Consider the following 25541-nt stretch of genomic DNA (forward strand, 5'->3'; position numbering starts at 1 on the left):
CATTATAGTTTAGTTTTAGTTAGTTTTCAGAGCGGTTTTGCTCATTTTTATTAGTTTTTATTTTTGGTTTTTGGTTTCATGCTTAGTTTTAGTTTAGTTTTCATTAGTTTTAGTTTTTCATACTTTGTCAGGTGCAAGAGTGACTATTGTGTAATAGAAACTTGACAAAAGATATTGTTTTAAAAATTACATTCAACAACCAACTGTTCACAAAATAGCAGCATAACATGCTTAATGTGTGTAATATTAAAGACACACGAACATCAACAGGGAGAAACATAAAGAAAAACACGAACTCCAAAACTGAATAAACTCTACAATAAAATTCATCGTCAGTGCAGGACACGTGGTGTAAACCAATCAGAACACAGCGAATGTCTGACAGAAACAAACTCTTTGAAGGAGTCAAAGGTCAAATCCAGCTGCATCCTGATGTTATCCACCACATGGAGCTGCTCAGAGAGCTAGCTTGGTTTGATGCACCCTAATCAGACTTGCAGCCTCTGTACACAACCTACGGTGTTTTTTTTCTTTTGGTCCTCGCTCTTTATGCTCAGTTTTTTGGCTGCAAACATATTTGTCCCTGTTTTTTCACTTTCTTCATTTCCTCACATCCATCCCGATAGTTTCAGCAGTCTCCCTCCAGGAATTTGCTGACATTTGTGAGTCCTTATACTGATGCTTTGATTATTATTATTCCTGATTGTTATTCTCTCACTGATAAATTCAAACAATGCGGCAAAAAGTAGCCGGAAACGTACAAGGGCTGAACAGGTTAATCACATCGTTGCAGGCTGCATGGACCCAACAAAAAAAACCCCTTTATGTTACTCTGTCGCTTTCTCGGCAGACCGCTGTCAATACTTGTGCAGTGAGCACGCACAGCTGCCCGATGGCACTCTCAGCTTTAACTGCTAGAGCGGAAAAAAAGGATCATGGGTGAAGGAATGAGTTTACCGTTGGGGGAACACATATCGGAAACCTGACAGATCCATAAATACACATAAAAAATGCGCAATTAGGGAAAAGTGGAGAAACCGAGAGGGAAAGGCGGAAGACGGAGCAGAATCTTCTGCTGTCAAAATGTCTGATTGGTCAAATTATCCCGGTGGACTTAACTTCAAAAAACTCTTTAATAAATTTTGAGAAGTCAGTGGGGTATCCCAGATTAATCCCAAAGGCGTGGCCAAGTAAATACATATAAAACAGGACATTATCCACGGACATCCTGACCACCATGTGCAGCAGGTGCAGAGTCGGAAAAAATATAAAATCACACAAAATTAAAACCTCTAACAAGTTTACAGCTCAATGAAAAAAATGTAATACCACAAAAATAAATAAGCTGAAAAAGTAAATTGTTATTATGATTATTATCATTGTTGGGATTGTTGCAGAGAAAACAATTCCATATGGATGTTGTTGTTTCCATGTGTAGAACACAGACATATATACGTATATAATAGGGGTGGAACTTGTTAAAAAAAATTAATCAAATTAATTACAAGCTTTGTAATTAATTAATCGAAATTAATTGCATTTTAATCACATTTCAATATTTGACATGAGAAATATTAATTTAAGTTTGGTTGATGAATGAATCAATATACATAAGCTTAAACTTCAAAATTTAGTTTATTTTCCCACCAGTCTGCTACACAGACCAACGAAGGGCGGAAACTCCTGACATTAAAGTTCAGCATCATAACTGGATAGTTTTAGTCAATATTAATGTCTCACTTAATATAGTTGGAAATTAATCGTTAGCTCAGCTGTATTCCTTGATGTTGAAATGTGTTATGCTTGTTTTAACAGCTTATTTTCAATAAAAAACTTAAATTAAACCACAAAAAGGAGAAAAAGTTGGTTCTCCGTTTAACCAGCTGCTTTACACAGCTGTGCTTCGCACTCACGTTGCTAGGCGACATGATCTACGCAGAGGTGAGGGCAGGTGACGCTGATATGAAGGCTAGCCGCTCACTTCCGGTCTTTGCGGTCTTCGTGAGCCGGGTCCTTCGAACGATGCGGCCGCCGTATCTGGACATTGTGCGTCGATATAATCTGTATGCCTGGAACTCGTGCACTGAGAAACGTTCCACGGTGCAAAGTCCGATTAAAATGCGTTAAAATTTTTAATTCGTTAATTTCTCCATAATTAATTAATCGAAATTAACGCGTTGAAGTCCCACCCCTAATATATATGTATATATATGGTATATATGTCTATGGTGTAGAACGCTCGGAGCTAAAATGCACATTCTACAATGCTGCCTTTGATGTAGCAATAACTTCCAATTTCTCACAGTAAAAAGTGCTGAGCAGAGTTGCTTTGAAGCAGAATGACGTCATCGCCCATCAAAGCGCTGCACAGTGACGTTGCAGAGGCTGTGGCACCAGAGGGTATATAGACCAAACTCAGCAAGTTTTTGAAAATCAGGAGATTTAAGAAACCAGTATCAGCGTTATTGAGCCAGCAAACCAACGACAAAACAATGTCAGACAATTCATTCACGAGCTATATATTCAGGAGATATTTAATGAGGAACTATTATTTCCGGAAATATATCTTAAAGAAGGACTTATTCAAAATGAATACATTCTGGAAGAATAAATTCAGGAAGAATAAATCCAGAAAGAATAAATCCAGGAAGAATTTCTTCAAGAATGTATTCAGGAGACCAACGAGAGACGAATCACCGCTTGTGCCAGTGACAGAAATCATTGAGTCTGTGGATCTTCAGGCTGACGATGACGAATATGCGACCGCTGCTGACAGCCAGGTAAACATTGTACCTGCGGAGCAGAGCGAGACACGTCTGGAAAACCCAGCTGAGACATTTCAGGAACTAAACCAAAGTGAGGCGATTCTGAGGGAGATGGTAACTGGGCTTGAATCTCAGTTAAAACAAAACAAAGCAGAGAATGAAAATCTGTTGTCACAGATTCGCACGCTTGAGGAAAATGAGAAAATCCTAACTCAAAAAAACAAGAGTGTCACTGATGAACTCGCCGATCTCCAACACCTTACTCAGCAAAAACATAAGGAGATTGCACATTTGAAAGAACAAATTAATGATCTTGAGTGGCAGGTGGACGAGGCTGTACTGGACAGAGAGAACACAATGAAATTTCTGAGCGCAAAAATGGAGAAAGAGATTAAAACAGTTCAGATGAAACTGCATAATCTTCAGGAAAAAGAAGATTTTCTCCTTTCTCAAAACAGCAGCATTGCTGCTGAGCTGATGGAGGTGAGGCAGCAGAGAGACAAACTAAAGGAAGAGAATTTAGAGCTCAGGAAAACTGTACGAGAGCTTAAAGATCAGCTGAGTTTGCTCCAGGAGGAAAAGAAATTGGCTGACTCTGAAATGAGGAATCCTGCTGCAGAAGCGCCTCCTAACAGAGGTTCGTGGTTTCCCAAATACCTACTTACAGCAGGTTTGGGTGTTGCTCTGGGGGCCCTTCTAATGTTTTCAGCTTTCTAGGCCGCCTCAGTGTTTTAAAGCTACAATGCATGAAGCAGCTTCTCTTCATGGGACTGCGCCTGCAGTCTCCTCCAGCACTGCTGACACCTTCAGCATGGTCCAGTTAAATAAAGAGCCTTCTGACTTTGACTCGGGTAATACAAGCGTATCACCCGAGTCAAAGTAGATGTGTGTGCTCCCCCCTCAGCCCCAACCGGTCCCAGCAGATGACCGCCCCTCCCTGAGCCTGGTTCTGCTGGAGGTTTCTTCCTGTTAAAGGGAGTTTTTCCTTCCCACTGTTGCCTCGTGCTTGCTCAAAGGGGATCATTTAATTGTTGGGGTACAATACCGGTCAAAAGTTTGGAGACACTCAAACATTCATATGAATGGGTACATTTTGACTGACGCTGTATAGGATTTGTTTTAAATTGGCCTGAAAAACTGAAGAACTCAGGTTCTCAGAACAACAGGCAGTTGTTTTCACTCTATGTATATACTTCTTTATTTCAATAAAAATACATTTCTATACAATTAAACCTATCAGCACTTGTTCAAAACTTATTTCATTTTTGTTATGATCTGTACTTCGTACACATTTTACCACAGGCAAGTTGGAGTTTACATCCATGTCTGTACAGTCATGACACAGTGTACTTATGTAGTAAATTATGGTCCAAACCTCATCTTTGACCATCAAATTGCATTCACTTCATCAGTGAGTCTAAGCAAACATTTTTCCTAGATTAAAACTGTCCTCGGCTCTTCAATATAAAGTGCCTTGAGACTAGGGCTGCTCCATTATAGGAAAAAATCATAATCACCATCATCCATCCATTTCTATCCATTTGTCTGGGGCAGGGTTATAATAGTTTTGGATTTTACATTATAGTTTAGTTTTAGTTAGTTTTTACTTTTGTTTCTCTAATTCAGTTAGTTTTAATTAGTTTTCAGAGTGGTTTTTCTCGTTTTTATTAGTTTTTATTTTTGGTTTCATGCTTAGTTTTAGTTAGTTTCAGTTAGTTTCAGTGTTAGTTTTAGTATTTTCATACCTAATCAGGTGCAAGATTCAAGGCACAAAAGTGACTATTGTGTAATGAAAACTTGACAAAAGATACCGTTTAAAGAAATATATTCAACAACCAACTGTTCACAAGACATGCTAAATGTGTGTAATATTAAGGACACACATGAGCATAATAAGATAAGATAGTGTTTATTCGTCACATGCACAGTTATACACAGTACAATGCACAGTGAAATGTATTTTGTACCTGCAACCATATATACACACACATATAAATAAGAAGAATAAAAATAAAGAAGTAATTCACACTATACACTATACTCTATATACTATACACTATACATACTTTTACGTGGAATTATAGATTATAAATTATAATATTTACATTGTGCAATAATGGTCCAGTTAGGGCTCAGAGTTGAGCAGACGGATGGCTTGTGGGTAAAAACTCTTCTTCAACCTTTCAGTCTTAGTCCTCAGGCAGCGGTAACGCCGGCCTGATGGGAGCAGGGAGAAGAGAGAGTGTCCGGGGTGGCTGGGCTGTTTTAGGATCTTCATGGCCCTCAGCCTGCACTGCTTGGTGTAAATGTCCTGCAGGTTGGGGAGGGTGGTTCTGATGGTCCGTTCAGCTGAACGAACCACCCTTTTTAGGGCCATGAAGTCCTGCTTGGTGCAGTTTCCCATCCAGGTGGTGATGCTCCCACGCATGATGCTCTCGATGGTGCAGGTGTAAAAGTTCCTGAGCACCTTGAGTGGGAGCTTGAAGTCTCTCAGCCGCCTGAGGAGGTAGAGACGCTGTCTGGCCTTCTTCACAGTGATGTTTATGTGATGAGTCCAGGACAGGTCCTGTGAGATGGTCACTCCCAGGTATTTGAAAGTGTCCACTCTTTCCACCTCAGCACCACTGATGACAAGTGGATGGTAGTCCCTCTGCTGCTTCCTGCTGAAGTCCACGATCAGTTCCTTCGTTTTGCTGACGTTGAGCAGGAGGTGGTTCTCCTGGCACCAGTTCTCCAGGCGGGAGACCTCTCTCCTGTAGGCTGTCTCCTCATTGTGGGAGATCAGTCCCACAACAGCAGTGTCGTCAGCAAACTTGATGATGACGTTGGACTCTGACGTGGCCTCGCAGTCATGGGTGTACAGGGAGGCGGGGCCAAGATGGCAGCGTGATAACACGTAGTTTGTTGAGCTCTCGGCACCAAACTTTAATATAAACTTTCCACATTTGTAAGCAAAGTTTATTCTAAATATACTCCTGCTTGAACTAAGTCTGACAACCTTTGGAGCCTTAAAAATGTCAGCCAGTCAGCCAGAAAAAGTGATGCCTGCGGTGAGAAACAAAACCAAGCTAGCATCGCAGCTAACGACCACAACTATAATGGCAGCATGGACTGCACGGTGCTTCCGCCGAATGAAGAGGACTTCCCGCCGCTGCCGATCACCCCAAGTAAGCCTCCTCCTGCCAAGAAACCCACTCTACTCAAATCCCATGACACAGACGTCTTTGGCTCGGACAATGCTGTCCGCACATTATCAAACCTGATCAACTCCAGAAGCGACGCGCTCGAAAGCTTGGTAGACACCATTCGCACTGAGTTAAAAGTGATGAACGAAAAAATGACTCTAATTGAAAAACGAGTGGAGAAGAATGAGGCGTCAGCTTTGAAATGCTTTATACGCATCGCTGACCTGGAAAGCTATGGCAGGCGGTGGAACCTGAGGCTGCAGGGACTTCCAGAGGACGAAAAGGAAAATGTACGTGCGGAAGTCATCAGTATATGTCAACAGGTGCTTCCATCTGAGAAAGAGAAACTTCTCGACGCCATAGATGTAGCTCATCGGCTGGGGAAAAGGCGCCATGACAACCCGAGGCCTCGTTGTGTTATCATCAGGTTTGTGTCCCGGCGGCACAGGGAGGAGCTGTGGAAAGCAGCGAAGAACAGTGCCTTTCTACAGTCAAGAGGTCTGCGCTTCACGGAGGACCTGACCATGGAAGAAAGGGAGCACAGACAAAAACTGTGGCCCGAGATTAAGAAAGCAAGAGAGGAAGGGAAGACGGCCTACTTCGTTGGGGGGAGAGGTTTTATCAATGGCGCAGAGATACGGCCATAGTGGTGAAGAGAATCTATTTATCCTAAAGAAGTACGGCAGCTGTTTAACCAATTTTGTCAGGCTCATTTTGTTCTTAGGTTCGTCTGCCTGGAGTATAGTTAGCCACCATTTTCTTTAAAAAAAAAAATAAATAAAAAATTAAGAAATAATAACGAGGGGGGATTAGAAGTCGTTAACACTGTTTATTCTATCCCTAATAGAGCTGTGTTTTCTAAAAAGAGGGGCTCTATATACATATTTAACTGTTTAAGGCTTTATTATAAATTTAAGGAACTCAAAAGGAAAATGAAGGTTTCACTGAGTTACTGTTTAATCACTTTTCCTGTTTAGTGTAATATAGCATATTGGTGCTGATCTCAACGTTGCACACTAAAACTACTTAAAGTTTACTCGAAGTTTTTTCTTTGTTTACTATTGCTTTATTCTGTTAAGTCTATCTCTAATATCTCTTAATGCTAGGGGTTTGCGTAACAATGTTAAGCGCAAAGCTTTATTTCTTTTTGCCAAGCAGTTCAGAACAGACCTTGTCTATCTACAAGAATCTCACTCTGTGCCAAATGATACCAACTACTGGAAATCGCAGTGGGGTAACTCCATTTGGCTCTCTCATGGCACAGAGCATTCAGCGGGGGTCACTACATTAAAGAACAGGTTTAATGGGGATGTTTTATGTACTAAGTGTGACCCTGCTGGTCATTTCATTTGCCAAACCATACAATGTAACGACCAGATATACATAATATGCAACATGTATGGGTACAATTCAAGACAGGAAAATAACAATCTCATTGCATCTATAGAGGATATACTGCTAAGCTGTTTATCCAAATTTCCAAATGCTAAGTTACTGTTAGGAGGTGACTTTAATATTGTACTTGATAGTGCCATTGATAAATGGCCTCCAAGGTCAACAAATAGAACAAATACAAATTTCACTGCATTCATGGATAAATTTAATCTTGAAGACATATGGAGAGTAAAATATCCTAATAAAATGCTTTTACATGGAGCAATAAAACAGGGTCCAAGCAATCTAGAATTGATTTTTGGTTAATTTCCCAGGGTTTTAACAAAATGACATTGAGGTGGGCATACACCCCACTCCCCTCACAGATCATAAGGCTATATATGTTAAAATAAAATTATCCGTCTCTCAATTAGGTGCTCTCCATTCAGGATACTGGAAACTTAACAGCTCAGTACTAACGAATGAGGTGGTAAAGAGAGAGGTGATGCGTATGATTTCACACTTTTGGTCTAAAGCCAGAAAAGAGGAACAATTTGGCGTCAACTGGGAGCTTCTGAAGTTCGAGCTTGGTACTTTTTTAAGAAAATTCAGCAGTGATTTAGCCAAATCTAGAAAAATTGAGGAGTTAAATGTGGTGTCAAGGATCACTTGTTTGTCTAGTAAAACCCCAGATACATTGTCAGAGGGTGAAAGACTAGAACTCTCAATTCTGCAAACTAAATTAGACACACTGTATAATCTGAAAGCTAAAGGTGCCTTTGTCAGATCTAGAGCAAGATGGCTGGAGGAGGGAGAACAAAATTCTCACTACTTTTTCAATTTAGAGAAACACCACTCCAAGATTAACAGTCTCAATAAGCTAAATGTGAATGGGGTGCTTACAGATGATCATAAGATAATATCCATATACTGTAGTCAATTTTATGCAGAATTATACAGTTCCAAATTTTGCCAGAGGTCGGCTGATGCCTTTCTGAACTCCGTAACAGCTAAAAACATCTCCGAAGATGAGATGGAGCTGTGTGATGATCCTATTAGACTTGAGGAGGTTATAGATGCAATCAATCAACTAAAAAATAATAAGTCACCTGGCACTGATGGTCTGGTCTCAGAATTTTACAAATCTTTCACGGAAGATCTGGCTCCCTTTCTCTTTGAGGTTTATTTGGAAAGTATAGAAAATGAACAACTTCCTCCAACCATGACGCAAGGACTAACAACACTAATTCCCAAAATCCAATAAAGACACTTCCCTGATTGATAATTGGCGCCCAATATCATTACTTAATAATGACTATAAAATATTTGCTTTAATTTTTGCAAGAAGATTGAAAATGGTACTGGGCTCAGTAATTGAAGAACACAGTCAGGGTTTATGTCTAAAAGACACATAACAAACAATATTAGGCTAGTTATGGACATTATAGATTACTCTGATATTCTAGATGATGATGGATTTATTCTGTTCCTAGATTTCTATAAGGCCTTTGACACAGTGGAGCACCAGTTTATCCTACAGTCTTTGCATAAATTTGGCTTTGGTACTTATTTTTCTTCTGCTATAAAGACACTTTATAAGAACAGCAGCAGCTCTATTAAATTACCAAGTGGCACATCCCCCAGATTCAATCTTTCTAGAGGAATAAGACAGGGCTGTCCTGCCTCCCCCTACCTCTTTCTGTTGGTGGCACAGCTTATGGCATATCATATCAAAAATAGTACTGTGGAAGGCATCTCCCTCCTTGGCAGAGAACTAATTTTAACACAACTTGCAGATGACACAACACTCTTTTTGAGAAATGAAGGCCAGATCCCTGTAGCCATTAATGTAATTCAGGAATTTTCAAAGGCATCTGGTTTGTGCCTCAATCTTAATAAATGTGAACTTATGGCTATCAAGAACTGTACAAAACCTGAACTGTATCGCATTCCCATAAAGGAGGAAGTGCAATACTTAGGAATCTCAATAATAAAAGATCAAAACAAAAAAAGCACCGCAAATTTCAACCCAATTATACAGAAAACCCAAAGTAAATTAAATCAGTGGCTCTTACGAGACTTATCACTGAGAGGAAGAGTTTTGCTCAGCAAAGCAGAAGGAATATCTCGGCTAATATATGCAGCCTTGGCTCTGCATCTCTCTGATGAGACCCTAAAAGTTATTGATAAAATGCTCTTTAACTTTGTCTGGAAAAATAGGAATCCCTATTTGAAGAAGTCAGTTGTCATGAATGCATGTGAAAATGGTGGTCTCTATATCCTGGATTTTACACTTTAAACAATACATTCAAAGTTAATACTTTAAAGCAAATCTTAGAAACCCAACTTCAATTTGGAATATTATTCCTCTCCATATATTGTCTAAGCTGGGTGGTATTGAGTTTTTTCTTGTTTGTAACTATGACATCGATAAAATCCCTGTTAAGATATCTGCTTTTTATCGCCAGGCCTTTCGCTCATGGTCCCTCATCTACAAGCATAATTTCTCTCCCCACAACTTTCTGATTTGGAATAACAAAGACATCTTATATAAACAGAAATCTCTGTTTTGGAACACTGGTTTCAGAACAACATCATATGGGTTGACCAGCTATTCAATAGCAAAGGCCTTTTGCTCACCTATGAAGAATTTCTTAGAAAATTTAATATCCCTGTAACTCCTGGAGACTATGCCAGGGTATTTGGAGCCATCCCCTCTGGTGTATGTATGCTTTTTAAGGGCCAAAAGAGACTTGACGTTTATGACCTCACCTGTCTGTCTCCAGCAGACACACCTGTAGGGAAAATTTGTCTATCTGATCAGCGAAGAAATAACAGAGCTATAAGAACATTATTTCTAGATAACCGCACAACACGACCGGATGTTATTCCATACTGGAATGGGTTTGTGGATGGGATACCATGGAGAAAGGTGTGGCTTCTCCCAAATACATATCTGATTACAAATAAAGTTAAAGAAGTCTCTTTTAAAATTATCCATAAGATATATCCTGCTAAATCTTATGTAAAAAGCAGATTCAAGAAAGATATAGATACTAACTGAAGCTTTTGTGATACATGTCCTGAAACTGTTGTTCACCTGTTTTGGTATTGCCCATTTGTTAATGCATTTTGGCAAGAACTGTGTGACTTTATTCACAGTAACATAGAAAAAAACTTTGTCTTATCGTGGAAGGCAGTACTGTTTGGTCTTGTTAAAAACTGTACACAGAGAAATAACTCTGGCTACTTGATAAACCTTCTGTTGTTAATGTCAAAATATCATATTCATTGTTGCAAATACTCTGGAAGGAAACCACTTTTTATTGCTTTTCTCAATGAGGTCAAGCAATACATTCGGACAATCAAAGACTCAGACAAACAAAAGGCACTTCGAACCATTGAGGAATGTACTGCTTTGAATGTTTTCTTATGATCCTGAACCCCCCTAGCATTCTCTTTTCTTTTTTGTTAAGTTAATTATCTCCTTGGACTGTGCAGTATGACTATTGTGTGTAGAATTGTTTTTTCTGATACTTACTGTATGCTATTTCTTTCTGTTTGTATCAGTAAACAGTCCGAATTAAAAAAAAAAAAAAAAAAGTCATGGGTGTACAGTGAGTACAGCAGAGGGCTGAGCACACAGCCTTGGGGGGATCCAGTGTTGAGGGTGAGGGAGGATGAGGTGAGGTGACCCACTCGTACCACCTGTAGAGACCAGCCTGGAGGGAACTATGGTGTTGAATGCTGAGCTGTAATCTACAAACAGCACTCTCACATAGTTCCCTTTAGCTCTGAATGCTAAAACTGTGCTGAATCACTGAAGGTGCCTCCACACAGGCTGGAACATCTGCAGCAGTAAACACTCCAAACACACTCATCTCTGACGCGCCTCTGACACATCACAGGGTTTCATGGAGAAGATGTTTGGTCCAAGCTCTCCTCACCAATCAGGCGTGAGGAGGCTTTGACAGCACACAGGTAAACAGTCAGCCTGGGATTTGATATCTGACTCCTCAAACATGTGAGAAATGACTAGAAAAGCAAAGTAAAGCAGCTTCTTTGAGCTGACACGATCAAAACGTCCTGAACAGATATGCTTTTATGGATTTAGCTGTTATCAGCCACCAGGGCCCATCAGATCATGACTCAGCTGGTTCCTGTGATCTCAGCAGCGTCGGGTGTGTGTGTGTGTGTGTGTGAGAGTACTCACACGGACGGCTCAGAGCTGGTTCAGGTAGCATGCTGCTGCCGTCCGGCTCCGGGCTGATCCGTCCAGCTTCCTCAGGCAGCGAGTGCAGCAGCAGCTTCCACATCTGTGTGCAGGCTGGCAGGAAACAGTCATCCCTCTGCCTGGAAGCAGAGAGGGAGGGAGAGGAGGTCAGGATGGAGGGAGGGAGGAAGGGATGAGAGGAGGACGGAGGTGAGGGAGACCTTACTTTCTGAACACTGTGTGGAAACTTTCTTCATCAGATGGAAGAGCATGGCAAGCTCCCTGTCCATTTTCTCTGCCCGCTTCTTCATCTCCTTCTCCTACTCAGCCTCGCTCTCCTCCTCTTTTGGACCCGCCTCCATGCTGGAGGACACAGCTTCTTCTCCAGCAATGTTTTAAGAGTGCAGCCATCCTGTGGCTCTGCAGGGTATTACAGGAATAAAGACTTCTCAGGGGGAGGGTGGAAAAAGCGAGGAGCACAGGATTTACATCCAGCTATGAGATCATTACTCATGTTTCATGCTTCTAAGTGTGATTGTCCACTTATTTGAGGCCACAGGTTGTGTTTAGAAAAAGAAAAGCTGGAATTCATATAAAGTGAATGCAGTACTAATGCTCAGTCTGCTCAGAAACATCTGTATTTACTCAGCCTCACTTCTGTGAATAAAAACCCGTTTTTAATGGAAGGTTACATTGACTCACTGCACCATCTTGTGGAACAAATTGGTATTACATAAAAGTGCCAAGTTTCAGCACCAAGATTAATATAAATCAGGCCAGTCTCATATCTGCTGTGTCCATGTGCACAACGTGAAGATTTAACACTTTTAAAAGGGTGAAAAAGTCTGACAGTGGCCTCAATTCAATTTTATTTATATAGCACCAAATCACAAGAGTCACCTCAAGGTGCTTTATATAGTAGGTAAAGACCCTACAACAGGGGTATTCAAATAGATGTTAAAGAGGTCCAGGCACAGAAAATTTCACGAGGCCAAGGTCCGCAAGTCCAACTATTTAATTTGAGCTCAAAGCATTATAGTTTATAGTTTAGACATTATAGTTTAGTTTTAGTTAGTTTTCAGAGCGGTTTTGCTCATTTTTATTAGTTTTTATTTTTGGTTTTTGGTTTCATGCTTAGTTTTAGTTTAGTTTTCATTAGTTTTAGTTTTTCATACTTTGTCAGGTGCAAGAGTGACTATTGTGTAATAGAAACTTGACAAAAGATATTGTTTTAAAAATTACATTCAACAACCAACTGTTCACAAAATAGCAGCATAACATGCTTAATGTGTGTAATATTAAAGACACACGAACATCAACAGGGAGAAACATAAAGAAAAACACGAACTCCAAAACTGAATAAACTCTACAATAAAATTCATCGTCAGTGCAGGACACGTGGTGTAAACCAATCAGAACACAGCGAATGTCTGACAGAAACAAACTCTTTGAAGGAGTCAAAGGTCAAATCCAGCTGCATCCTGATGTTATCCACCACATGGAGCTGCTCAGAGAGCTAGCTTGGTTTGATGCACCCTAATCAGACTTGCAGCCTCTGTACACAACCTACGGTGTTTTTTTTTCTTTTGGTCCTCGCTCTTTATGCTCAGTTTTTTGGCTGCAAACATATTTGTCCCTGTTTTTTCACTTCTTCATTTCCTCACATCCATCCCGATAGTTCAGCAGTCTCCCTCCAGGAATTTGCTGACATTTGTGAGTCCTTATACAGATGCTTTGATATTATTATTCCTGATTGTTATTCTCTCACTGATAATTCAAACAATGCGGCAAAAAGTAGCCGGAAACGTACAAGGGCTGAACAGGTTAATCACATCGTTGCAGGCTGCATGGACCCAACAAAAAAACCCCTTTATGTTACTCTGTCGCTTTCTCGGCAGACCGCTGTCAATACTTGTGCAGTGAGCACGCACAGCTGCCCGATGGCACTCTCAGCTTTAACTGCTAGAGCGGAAAAAAAGGATCATGGGTGAAGGAATGAGTTTACCGTTGGGGAACACATATCGGAAACCTGACAGATCCATAAATACACATAAAAAATGCGCAATTAGGGAAAAGTGGAGAAAACCGAGAGGGAAAGGCGGAAGACGGAGCAGAATCTTCTGCTGTCAAAATGTCTGATTGGTCAAATTATCCCGGTGGACTTAACTTCAAAAAACTCTTTAATAAATTTTGAGAAGTCAGTGGGGTATCCCAGATTAATCCCAAAGGCGTGGCCAAGTAAATACATATAAAACAGGACATTATCCACGGACATCCTGACCACCATGTGCAGCAGGTGCAGAGTCGGAAAAAATATAAAATCACACAAAATTAAAACCTCTAACAAGTTTACAGCTCAATGAAAAAAAATGTAATACCACAAAAATAAATAAGCTGAAAAAGTAAATTGTTATTATGATTATTATCATTGTTGGGATTGTTGCAGAGAAAACAATTCCATATGGATGTTGTTGTTTCCATGTGTAGAACACAGACATATATACGTATATAATAGGGGTGGAACTTGTTAAAAAAATTAATCAAATTAATTACAAGCTTTGTAATTAATTAATCGAAATTAATTGCATTTTAATCACATTTCAATATTTGACATGAGAAATATTAATTTAGTTTGGTTGATGAATGAATCAATATACATAAGCTTAAACTTCAAAATTTAGTTTATTTTCTCCCACCAGTCTGCTACACAGACAACGAAGGGCGGAAACTCCTGACATTAAAGTTCAGCATCATAACTGGATAGTTTAGTCAATATTAATGTCTCACTTAATATAGTTTGGAAATTAATCGTTAGCTCAGCTGTATTCCTTGATGTTGAAATGTGTTATGCTTGTTTTAACAGCTTATTTTCAATAAAAAACTTAAATTAAACCACAAAAAGGAGAAAAAGTTGGTTCTCCGTTTAACAGCTGCTTTACCACAGCTGTGTGCTTCGCACTCACGTTGCTTAGGCGACATGATCTACGCAGAGGTGAGGGCAGGTGACGCTGATATGAAGGCTAGCCGCTCACTTCCGGTCTTTGCGGTCTTCGTGAGCCGGGTCCTTCGAACGATGCGGCCCGCCGTATCTGGACATTGTGCGTCGATATAATCTGTATGCCTGGAACTCGTGCACTGAGAAACGTTCCACGGTGCAAAGTCCGATTAAATGCGTTTAAAAATTTTTAATTCGTTAATTTCTCCATAATTAATTAATCGAAATTAACGCGTTGAAGTCCACCCCTAATATATATGTATATATATGGTATATATGTCTATGGTGTAGAACGCTCGCAGCTAAATGCACATTCTACAATGCTGCCTTGATGTAGCAATAACTTCCAATTTCTCACAGTAAAAAGTGCTGAGCAGAGTTGCTTTGAAGCAGAATGACGTCATCGCCCATCAAAGCGCTGCAACAGTGACGTTGCAGAGGCTGTGGCACCAGAGGGTATATAGACCAAACTCAGCAAGTTTTTGAAAATCAGGAGATTTAAGAAACCAGTATCAGCGTTATTGAGCCAGCAAACCAACGACAAAACAATGTCAGACAATTCATTCACGAGCTATATATTCAGGAGATATTTAATGAGGAACTATTATTTCCGGAAATATATCTTAAAGAAGGACTTATTCAAAATGAATACATTCTGGAAGAATAAATTCAGGAAGAATAAATCCAGAAAGAATAAATCCAGGAAGAATTTCTTCAAGAATGTATTTAGGAGACCAACGAGAGACGAATCACCGCTTGTGCCAGTGACAGAAATCATTGAGTCTGTGGATCTTCAGGCTGACGATGACGAATATGCGACCGCTGCTGACAGCCAGGTAAACATTGTACCTGCGGAGCAGAGCGAGACACGTCTGGAAAACCCAGCTGAGACATTCAGGAACTAACCAAAGTGAGGCGATTCTGAGGGAGATGGTAACTGGGCTTGAATCTCAGTTAAAACAAAGCAAAGCAGAGAATGAAAATCTGTTGTCACAGATTCGCACGCTTGAGGAAAATGAGAAAATCCTAACTCAAAAAAACAAGAGTGTCACTGATGAACTCGCCGATCTCCAACACCTTACTCAGCAAAAACATAAGGAGATCGCACATTTGAAAGAACAAATTAATGATCTTGAGTGGCAGGTGGACGAGGCTGTACTGGACAGAGAGAACACAATGAAATTTCTGAGCGCAAAAATGGAGAAAGAGATTAAAACAGTTCAGATGAAACTGCATAATCTTCAGGAAAAAGAAGATTTTCTCCTTTCTCAAAACAGCAGCATTGCTGCTGAGCTGATGGAGGTGAAGGCAGCAGAGAGACAAACTAAAGGAAGAGAATTTAGAGCTCAGGAAAACTGTACGAGAGCTTAAAGATCAGCTGAGTTTGCTCCAGGAGGAAAAGAAATTGGCTGACTCTGAAATGAGGAATCCTGCTGCAGAAGCGCCTCCTAACAGAGGTTCGTGGTTTCCCAAATACCTACTTACAGCAGGTTGGGGTGTTGCTCTGGGGGCCCTTCTAATGTTTTCAGCTTTCTAGGCCGCCTCAGTGTTTTAAAGCTACAATGCATGAAGCAGCTTCTCTTCATGGGCCTGCGCCTGCAGTCTCCTCCAGCACTGCTGACACCTTCAGCATGGTCCAGTTGCCTTTAAATAAAGAGCCTTCTGACTTTGACTTGGGTAATCCAAGCGTATCACCCGAGTCAAAGTAGATGTGTGTGCTCCCCCCTCAGCCCCAACCGGTCCCAGCAGATGACCGCCCCTCCCTGAGCCTGGTTCTGCTGGAGGTTTTCTTCCTGTTAAAGGGAGTTTTTCCTTCCCACTGTTGCCTCGTGCTTGCTCAAAGGGGATCATTTAATGTTGGGGTACAATACCGGTCAAAAGTTTGGAGACACTCAAACATTCATATGAATGGGTACATTTTGACTGACGCTGTATAGGATTTGTTTTAAATTGGCCTGAAAAACTGAAGAACTCAGGTTCTCAGAACAACAGGCAGTTGTTTTCACTCTATGTATATACTTCTTTATTTCAATACAAATACATTTCTATACAATTAAACCTATCAGCACTTGTTCAAAACTTATTTCATTTTTGTTATGATCTGTACTTCGTACACATTTTACCACAGGCAAGTTGGAGTTTACATCCATGTCTGTACAGTCATGACACAGTGTACTTATGTAGTAAATTATGGTCCAAACCTCATCTTTGACCATCAAATTGCATTCACTTCATCAGTGAGTCTAAGCAAACATTTTTCCTAGATTTAAAACTGTCCTTGGCTCTTCAATATAAAATGCCTTGAGACTAGGGCTGCTCCATTATAGGAAAAAATCATAATCACCATCATCCATCCATTTCTATCCATTTGTCTGGGGCAGGGTTATAATAGTTTTGGATTTTACATTATAGTTTAGTTTTTAGTTAGTTTTTACTTTTGTTCTCTAATTCAGTTAGTTTTAATTAGTTTTCAGAGTGGTTTTTCTCGTTTTATTAGTTTTTATTTTTGGTTTCATGCTTAGTTTTAGTTAGTTTCAGTTAGTTTCAGTGTTAGTTTTAGTATTTTCATACCTAATCAGGTGCAAGATTCAAGGCACAAAAGTGACTATGTGTAATGAAAACTTGACAAAGATACCGTTTTAATAGAAATATATTCAACAACCAACTGTTCACAAGACATGCTAAATGTGTGTAATATAAGGACACACATGAGCATAATAAGATAAGATAGTGTTTTATTCGTCACATGCACAGTTATACACAGTACAATGCACAGTGAAATGTATTTTGTACCTGCAACCATATATCACACACATAAAATAAGAAGAATAAAAATAAAGAAGTAATTCACACTATACACTATACTCTATATACTATCCTATACATACTTTTACGTGGAATTATAGATTATAAATTATAATATTTACATTGTGCAATAATGGTCCAGTTAGGGCTCAGAGTTGAGCAGACGGATGGCTTGTGGGTAAAAACTCTTCTTCAACCTTTCAGTCTTAGTCCTCAGGCAGCGGTAACGCCGGCCTGATGGGAGCAGGGAGAAGAGAGAGTGTCCGGGGTGGCTGGGCTGTTTTAGGATCTTCATGGCCCTCAGCCTGCACTGCTTGTGTAAATGTCCTGCAGGTTGGGGAGGGTGGTTCTGATGGTCCGTTCAGCTGAACGAACCACCCTTTTTAGGGCCATGAAGTCCTGCTTGGTGCAGTTTCCCATCCAGGTGGTGATGCTCCCACGCATGATGCTCTCAATGGTGCAGGTGTAAAAGTTCCTGAGCACCTTGAGTGGGAGCTTGAAGTCTCTCCGCCGCCTGAGGAGGTAGAGACGCTGTCTGGCCTTCTTCACAGTGATGTTTATGTGATGAGTCCAGGACAGGTCCTGTGAGATGGTCACTCCCAGGTATTTGAAAGTGTCCACTCTTTCCACCTCAGCACCACTGATGACAAGTGGATGGTAGTCCCTCTGCTGCTTCCTGCTGAAGTCCACGATCAGTTCCTTCGTTTTGCTGACGTTGAGCAGGAGGTGGTTCTCCTGGCACCAGTTCTCCAGGCGGGAGACCTCTCTCCTGTAGGCTGTCTCCTCATTGTGGGAGATCAGTCCCACAACAGCAGTGTCGTCAGCAAACTTGATGATGACGTTGGACTCTGACGTGGCCTCGCAGTCATGGGTGTACAGTGAGTACAGCAGAGGGCTGAGCACACAGCCTTGGGGATATCCAGTGTTGAGGGTGAGGGAGGATGAGGTGAGGTGACCCACTCGTACCACCTGTGGTCTGCTGGTCAGGAAGCTGTGAACCCACCTGCACAGGGATGGGCCCAGGCCCAGGTCCAGCAGCTTAGAGACCAGCCTGGAGGGAACTATGGTGTTGAATGCTGAGCTGTAATCTACAAACAGCACTCTCACATAGTTCCCCTTACCAGTGTCTATGTGTGAAAGGGTCTTGTGGAGGAGGAAGGATATGGCGTCATCTGTGGATCTGTGTGGCCGGTATGCAAACTGTAGTGGGTCGAGGGTGGTGGGCAGTGAGGAGGTGATGAATGTCTTGATGAGTCTCTCAAAACACTTCATCACCACAGAGGTGAGTGCTATGGGCCTGAAGTCATTGGGGCTGCTGGGGTGTGGTTTCTTTGGGACAGGGACTATGATGGACTTTTTAAAGCAGGTGGGAATCACACACAGTTTCAGTGAGAGGTTGAATATCAGTGTAAACACAGGTGCCAGCTGGTCAGCGCAGGTCTTAAGGACACGTCCACTAATACCGTCTGGTCCAGCCGCTTTCCTGGTGTTTACACGTCTAAACGCCCTCCTCACGTCGCGCTCCATCACAGTGAGTGTCTCCGCCCCTCCGGCCGGGAGCGCAGCGGGCTGTCGGCTTCCCGACTCGAAGCGCGCAAAGAAGATGTTGAGTTCATCAGCCAGAGAAGCGTCGGCACTCACCGGGGGTGTGTGTGGTGCTTTGTAGTCCGTGATGGTGCGTAGTCCCTGCCACAGTCCCCTGGAGTCAGACTGTTGTAGTTGTCAGGGAGATCAGGGAGAAACAAAGAAAAACATGAATTCCCAAACTCAATAAATTCTACAATAAACTCCACAATAAAGTTCAGCATCAGTGCAGCAGATTAACAACACCTACATGTGGTGTTTGACAAAAACAAACTCTTTGAAGGAGTCAAAGCTCAAATCCAGCTGCATCCTGATGTTCTCACCACCTGAAGCTGCTTCTGTTTTGGAGCTAGCTTGGTTAGATGCTGCTAATTAAACTTGCAGGGTCTTTGTACACAACCTACGGAAGTGTCCGACCTCACGTCCACATTTATGCTTGTGTAGCTGGATTGTGTGTTAATTACCTTGTGGTCGTGTGCAGGTGTTTTATATGCGGTGCAGGCTGGAACTTCTTTTTTGGTCCTCGCTCTTTGTGCTCAGTTTTTTGGCTGCAACATATTTTTTTTTTCACTTTCTTCATTCCTTCACGTCCATTTCGATAGTTTCAGCAGTCTCCCTCTAGGAATTTGCTGACAGTTGTGAGTCCTTATATTGTTGCTTTGATTATTATTCCTGATTGTTATTCTCTCACTGATAAAGTAGCCAGAAACGCACAAGGACGCAACAGTTTGAGGTGGACTTTGATGTTGCTGGTTTTTCCAGGCTGACAAATGTTCCACACATTTTTCATCATCCACAACAAGACTTTTAATTCTATCTGTGCTCTTGTACTCAAAGAACCTCCATACGGGACTTTCCGCTTTCTCTGCAGACCGCAGCCATTACTTTGCGGACCAGCGCGGTGAGCACGCACATGCGCACTCACACAGTTTTCCGATGGTGCTCCCAGCTTAAACTCGGAGAGCGGAAAAAATGATTCTATACCAATCCACAAGGCTTAAAAAAAAAAAAACAAGTAAATGAAAGTCAGTTTATCGATAATTTCAGTTAGTTTTAGTTAGTTTTGTAAACTCACAATTCAGTTTTAATTAGTTATCGTTTTTTCCTTTTAATTATAGTTTTTATTTATTTCAGTTAACGACAATGCTTTTTCAATTTCAGTTTTCGTTATTTCGTTCGTTTTCATTAACTATAATAACCCTGGTCTGGGGTTGTGGGGCCAGCAGCATACTGACTTTGTAAACACCATGGATTAATTTCACTTAAAGAACAGTGAATACCCTGAAATCTGGTATCTTCACTCTCTAAGCTGAAAATAAATTACAGAATATATAAACATGAAAAATAAATTGCAAAATAAATGCATTATAGATAATAATAAAGAAAAGTGATGATAAAATGTTAATGGCCAGTTATCATGACTAATACTAGGAAGAAATGGGACCAAATTATTTACAGCCCTGAATCCAGTCAGGCTGGTCTGTTCTTTCCTCAATATACAGGTGCTGGTCATAAAATTAGAATATCATGAAAAAGTTGAATCCTTATCCTCTCAAGGATATTCGAGTGTGCGTGGGAGTTTGCCCAACCAGTCTACATGTGCTTTGTGGACTTGGAGAAGGCATTCGACCGTGTCCCTCGGGGTGTCCGTTGGGAGGTTCTGCGGGAGTATGGGGTGTCTGGCCCATTGTTGCGGGCCATTCAGTCCTTGTACAACCACAGTGAGAGCTTGGTCCGTATAGCCGGTAATAAGTCGGATTCGTTTCCTGTGGGTGTTGGACTCCGTCAGGGCTGCCCTTTGTCACCGATTCTGTTCATAATTTTTATGGACAGAATTTCTAGGCGTAGCCAGGTGGCGGAAGGCTTCTTCCTTGGTGGCCTCAGAGTCTCATCTCTGCTTTTTGCAGATGATGCGGTTCTGTTGGCTTCATCAGGGAGGGGCCTCCAGCTCGCAGTGGAACGGTTCGCAGCCGAGTGTGAAGCGGCTGGCATGAGAATCAGCACCTCTAAGTCTGAGGCCATGGTCCTCAGCCGGAAAAGGGTGGAGTGCCATCTCCGGCTCAGGAACGAGTTCTTGCCTCAAGTGGAGGAGTTTAAGTATCTCGGGGTCTTGTTCACGAGTGATGGGAGAAGGGAACGGGAGATCGACAGGCGGATCGGGGCTGCTTCTGCAGTGATGCGGACGCTGCACCGGTCCGTCGTGGTGAAGAGGGAGCTTAGCGTAAAAGCGAAGCTCTCGATTTACCGGTCGATCTACGTTCCTACCGTCACCTATGGTCACGAGCTTTGGGTAGTGACCGAAAGAATAAGATCGCGAATACAAGCGGCAGAAATGAGTTTCCTTCGAAGGGTGGCTGGCCTCTCCCTTAGAGATAGGGTGAGGAGTGCGGCCATCCGGGAGGGGCTCAGAGTAGAGCCGCTGCTCCTCCACATCGAAAGGAGCCAGTTGAGGTGGCTCGGGCATCTGATTAGGATGCCTCCTGGCCGCCTCCTGGGTGAGGTGTTCCGGGCATGTCCCACCGGGAAGAGGCCCCGTGGTAGACCCAGGACACGCTGGAGAGATTATGTATCTCGGCTGGCCTGGGAACGCCTTGGGGTCCCTCCGGATGAGCTGGAGGAGGTGGCTGGGGAGAGGGAAGCCTGGGCTTCTCTGCTTAGGCTTCTGCCCCCGCGACCCGGCCCCGGATAAGCGGAAGAAAATGAATGAATGAATGAATGAATGAATGAATGAATGAAAAAGTTGATTTATTTCAGTAATTCCATTCAGAAAGTGAAACTTGTTCATTCCAGTGATTTATTGGAAACTTTGGATTTAATGGGGTTGGAATTTTCGGCCAAAAGGAGCATGGAGACCCTTAAAAATGTTACCAACAGAAGATGTGATACGCCAGAGCCAACAATTCAGAAGAGCTGAAGGTCACTATCAGAGCAACCTGGGCTCTCATAACACCTGAGCAGTGCCACAGACTGATCGACACCATGCCACGCTGCATTACTGCAGTAATCCAGGCAAAAGGAGCCCCAACTAAGTACTGAGTGCTGAACATGCTCATACTTTTCATGTTCATAGTTTTCATGTTCATACTTTTCATGTTCATAGTTTTCATGTTCATACTTTTCATGTTCATACTTTTCAGTTGGCCGACATTTCTAAAAATCCTTTTTTTGTATTGGTCTTACAGTGGCTTGTAAAAGTATTCATACCCCTTGAACTTTTCCATATTTTGTCACATTACAACCACAAACATTAATATATTTCACTGGAATTTAATGTGACAGACCAACACAAAGTGGTTACAATTGTGAAGTGGAAAGAAAATTATACATGATCCAAAACATTTTTTACAAATAAAAAACTGAAAAGTGCGGTGTGCAAAAGTATTGAGCCCCCCTGAGTCAATACTTTGTGGAACCACCTTTTCCTGCAATTACAGCTGCAGGTCTTTTAGGGCAGTGGTCCCCAACCTTTTTTGAGCCGCGGACCGGTTTAGTGTTAGAAAATATTTCCACGGACCGGCTTTTAAGGTGTGGCGAATAAATACGTCAAAATAAATGATACGACCATAACCAAGTGTGATATTTTCTACGTATAATAATAAAAAACGGGAATCCACTTTGTATTCGTATGCAACTCTATCAGCAGCGTTCTCGTAACATCCCGCCTCAACATGAATAACAGGCTCTCTGCCCACAGCGCTCCCTGGTCAGCTGTTAGAGCCATGGTAAAACATGCCTTCAAAATAAGATACACCGCAAAAACAAACAGTAGAAATCACCTCAGTCGGATTCAAATGGCCCAGTTTGGGGTCTATTATCATCAGTGTCATCAGTGACTTTGTCGGCTGGTGTGAGAACAACGCACTCCAAATCAACGCCAGCAAGACGAAGGAGATGATCATAGACTTCAGGAGGAAGCCACCCCCTACAGCACTGGTGAACATCCAGGGAAAGGACATTGAGACAGTGGTCTCCTACAAGTACCTGGGTGTTCATCTCAATAACAAGCTGGACTGGAGTACAAACACAGACGTCCTGTATAAGAAGGGCCAGAGTCGACTACACCTGCTGAGGAGACTGAGGTCCTTTGGTGTCTGCAGGACTCTGTTAAAGACCTTTTATGACTCAGTGGTAGCATCTGCCCTTTTCTACGCAGTGGCCTGCTGGGGGGGTGGATGCACCGAAAGGGACAGGAGCAGGATTGACAAACTGGTGCGGAGGTCTAGCTCTGTGTTGGGATGTCCTCTGGAGTCTGTGATGGTGATGGGTGAGAGGAGGATGTTAGCAAAGCTGACATCCATCATGGACAACCCCCATCACCCTCTGCATGAGACCGTGGGTGAGCTGAGCAGCTCCTTCAGTCAGAGACTGAAACATCCTCGCTGCAGGAAGGAGCGCTTTCGCAGGTCATTCATCCCAACAGTAGTTAGACTGTATAACACATCATAATGTCTTGAGTCACTTGGACACTTTACCTCCACTGCCATCACTTTATCCATACAGTCAGATACATTTTATTTATTACACTCACCCATATAATGCATACCGTGTATGCTGTGTACCTTACCTTACCGGCTACAAATGTATATAATATTTTGATATCTTTATATAGTGTTTTGACGTGTGTGTGTATATGTGTGTATTGTAAATGTGGGTATTGACACTGATATATATATTTATGTATATAGTGCTTATGTATATGTGTATAGTTTTTTGCTATTTTATTCTATTTTATTTTATTCTATTGAATTTTAGTTTTTAGTTTAGTTATTTGTTCTTACTCATCCTTTTCATTTTTCTCTGTATTGAGCTGCTGTAATGCACAAATTTCCCCGTCGTGGGATTATTAAAGTTTTATCTTATCTTATTATCGAATTTCGCTGCAATGGCTTCTGCTTCATCTATGAATTTGCTTCTGCAAATTTTATAATCTGAAATTTTACTCGTAAGTGCAAGTTTGTAGCTTACACTTGCCACGATTGTCCCCGGTGAAATGAACTGATACAAACACTAAAACAATTTCAAGGCGTTGTTAGTGTGGTGTAGTTGTGCACGAACGAGCCGATGCATGGAAGTGGGCGGACAGGAGCTGAGGAGGGTTTTAGCGCTAAACTCATCCAGTTTATGCGATCACATTTAACTGGAAATTTATTACAATGGGACCAGATTTTTCATCCGAGGTAGGTGAATATCCGACGGATTTATGTGATGATTTTTTTGGAATTAATGTTAGGAAAAATCAGGACCTGCAGATGCCATCCAACTAGAGCGAAAACCCGATTTGTGCGACTTCGACTTAGGTGATTTTTACTGTATAAAGCGCATGAAAAATACAACTCACCATAACACTGAATCAGTGTAAGCCCCCTGAGCTTGTTTCTCTGATACTCATTTTTGCTGGCTTCTGGTTTGACTGGGTTCGGCCGATTTCACATGGAGCGTGGCTGCAGAGCCGCGGTGTCAAGCGCTGGAGAGTCAGTTTGATGGCTGGGTCTACCTCACTGCTATCCCCGGTGTTGATAAATAAAAATGGTAAATGGACTAGTTCTTACATAGCACTTTTCTACTCTTGTTGAGCACTCAAAAATTTAAAGAAGCGTTATGTAGGTCAACCAACCGATTTCGTTAGACAGGCCTGAAGCTTCTGGGTTTAATTTTAGCGGTGCCGTATCATGTGAGCAGAAACGTCTTGACACGTCAAGAGGAAGTCATGGAGGGAAGTAACGGAGCGAATCCGCCCATTTTTCAAAATAAAATATAGTTTAGGCGCAGATAATAAGTAAAACGGAAATAATTTAAGTTATTTATTCTTTATGTACGGCCCGGTACCAAATGTCCCACGGCCCGGTACCGGTCCACGGCCCGGGGGTTGGGGACCTCTGTTTTAGGGTATGTCTCCACCAGCTTTGCACATCTAGTGACTGAAATTTTTGCCCATTCTTCTTTGCAAAACAGCTCAAGCTCAGTCAGATTAGATGGAGAGCATTTGTGAACAGCAGTTTTCAGATTCTGGATTGGGTTTAGGTCTGGACTCTGACTGGGCCGTTCTAACACATGAATATGTTTGGTTTGAAACCATTCCATTGTAGTCCTGCTTTATGTTTAGGGTCGTTGTCCTGCTGGAAGGTGAACCTCCGCACCAGTCTCAAGTCTTTTGCAGACTCCAACAGGTTTTCCTCCAACATTGCTCTGTATTTGGCTCCATCCATCTTCCCATCAACTCTGACCAACTTCCCTGTCCCTGCTGAAGAGAAGCAGCCCCAGAGCATGATGCTGCCACCACCATATCTGACAGTGGGAATGGTGTGTTCAGAGTGATGTGCAGTGTTAATTCTCCGCCACACATAGCGTTTTGCAGTTTGGCCAAAAAGTTCAGTTTTGGTCTCATCTGACCAAAGCACGTTGTTCCACATGTTTGCTGTGTCTCCAACATGGCTTCTGGCAAACTGAAAACGGGACTTTTTATGGTTTTCTTTTAACAATGGCTTTCTTCTTGCCACTCTTCCATAAAGACCACATTTGGCCAGTGCACGACTAATAGTTGTCCTGTGGACAAATTCTTTTTATAGCCTAATCCTACTTTAAACCTCTCCACAACCGGGGAACTTCCGGAGCAAATGGAG

The 25541-nt window shown here is 41.9% G+C and overlaps 1 protein-coding gene across 1 annotated transcript in view; it reads right to left on the reverse strand.

Moving 5' to 3' along the window:
* The window catches only part of LOC115800868 (uncharacterized protein C21orf62 homolog), a 32404-nt gene extending 20501 nt beyond the window's left edge, over nt 1–11903 (reverse strand). Inside the window, exons 1-2 of the mRNA XM_030758457.1 lie at nt 11764–11903; nt 11538–11677 (exon numbers count right to left, since the gene is read on the reverse strand). The gene's annotated coding sequence lies outside the window, so the exon portion shown is untranslated. The remainder of the gene's footprint in view (nt 1–11537; nt 11678–11763) is intronic.
* Nucleotides 11904–25541: the final 13638 nt, after the last annotated feature.

The sequence above is a fragment of the Archocentrus centrarchus genome, chromosome 21 (assembly GCF_007364275.1).
Source record: "Archocentrus centrarchus isolate MPI-CPG fArcCen1 chromosome 21, fArcCen1, whole genome shotgun sequence".
Classification (NCBI taxonomy): Eukaryota; Metazoa; Chordata; class Actinopteri; order Cichliformes; family Cichlidae; genus Archocentrus; species Archocentrus centrarchus.